Here is a 1,684-nt window from a genome sequence, read left to right as displayed (position 1 = left end):
CCCAGGACACGCTGGAGGGACTGGGAACGCCTTGGGATTCCCCCGGAGGAGCTGGCCCAAGTGGCTGGGGAGAGGGAAGTCTGGGTCTCCCTGCTTAGGCTGCTGCCCCCGAGACCCGACCCCGGATAAGAGGAAGAAGATGGATGGATGGATAGATGGATATTTATTTTCAAAGAGTTTCATTAAAAACCATCCAGTGGTTCATGAGATACTTTGCTAACAAACAAACGAGGTCGAGCAATCAGTATAACTGGGGGATGAAACTCAGCTACCACCACACCAAATTTTAACTCAGTATCTGTAAAGTTGCTTAGCTGTGGCAGCCATCTTGAATTGAACTGACTTCAGTTGTATGAGTTCATCTAATGGTTACTTTCTGAAGGTTTCATGAAAATCTGTCAAGTGGTTCATGAGATAGACAGAGCCACACAGCCACACTCAGACTAAAAACATGATTGTCCTTTTGCGCGTGTTGGTGGGTGATAAACTAGCAGCGGATCTGCACGGCCAGGACCCAAATTGTCCTTTCTGCTGCTGCTGAACATCAAAGCAGCAGCAGAAAGAAGACATATCCTGTCTTCTGCTGCCACTGGAGCAGAAAGCAACACATTTCTGACTCTGGCTTTCAGAGAGGACAAGAAGGATGGAGGTTTCCTCAAACTGCAGCTCAGGGATTTGTTACTTCAAAAGGAAACCAATGTCATGAGCAGAGGAAGCTGTCAGGGAGTGACAGAGTGTAATCCAGGTAGGAATTAGTTTATTGTTGTGTAGTCAGCCACTCCTCCTCAGGCTCATAACGTCAACATGCTGCCAGATTATACAGTTAGCAGGACGGGGATTTATATATCTGAAAAATATGACCACAGTAACATTTCTCCAACACAATGTTCTGCTGGGAAAACACTTATAGATGTTCTTTTAATCGTCACTGTCCTCCCAAATGTTTCTCTGTCTGTTATCAAAATATCTCAAGAACCACTGAACGGATTTGAATGAGACTCATAAATTAATCATTAGACATGCATATACAACTGATTACCGTTTGGAGGCAATCCCATTTAAGAGAGCTGTCACAGTTAATCAACCTTAGCCAACACAAAAATGGCTACAAATTAGTCAATCTTACAGATATTCAGGTAAAATTTGGTGTGGTAGTAGCTGAGCATCATCCCTAATGCACACTTTGAGGTCTACACATTGGGCGATGTCATTGTGCAGAACTAGCCTTCTGTCCTGACCAGGAAGAATTTGTTCTATATAAATATACTGAGTTGAATAGAGTCTAATCAGTGCTTTAGATCCCATTTATACTGTGATGAAGCACATTGAAGGCAATGAGGAGTTCAGTGTTCTGCCCAGGGGCACGTCAACATGCAACTGCATATTAGGAATCGAACCTCCGACTTACTTGTTGGAGAACAGGGGCGTCACTAGGTTTTAAGAACAAGGGGGGCTTAGCCCCCAGGAGATGCACAGGATGTGAGCAAACGTAGTGGGCGAGAACAAAATTTCTCAAACAGCTAACAAAAACTGAGTTGCTTTTCCACATTTTTGGACACATTTAACAGATACCTTACTGTGTAAACGTTTTAAGCAACCAATTATATTTTTATTCAGAACATCAACAAACAGGAAATATGTTTACAGTTTTAACAAGAAAAATTAACATTTTTTTATTTTTATT

The 1,684-nt window shown here is 42.4% G+C and overlaps 1 protein-coding gene across 2 annotated transcripts in view; it reads left to right on the top strand.

The window, feature by feature from the left end:
- Nucleotides 1-1,684, top strand: part of tmem178b (transmembrane protein 178B) — a 97,375-nt gene that overhangs the window by 54,822 nt on the left and 40,869 nt on the right. The gene's annotated exons all lie outside the window — the stretch shown is intronic.

The sequence above is a fragment of the Kryptolebias marmoratus genome, linkage group LG1, assembly GCF_001649575.2.
Source record: "Kryptolebias marmoratus isolate JLee-2015 linkage group LG1, ASM164957v2, whole genome shotgun sequence".
NCBI lineage: Eukaryota > Metazoa > Chordata > Actinopteri > Cyprinodontiformes > Rivulidae > Kryptolebias > Kryptolebias marmoratus.
Note: the sequence above shows the minus strand (reverse complement) of the source record. Positions and strands in the feature narration are given on the sequence as shown.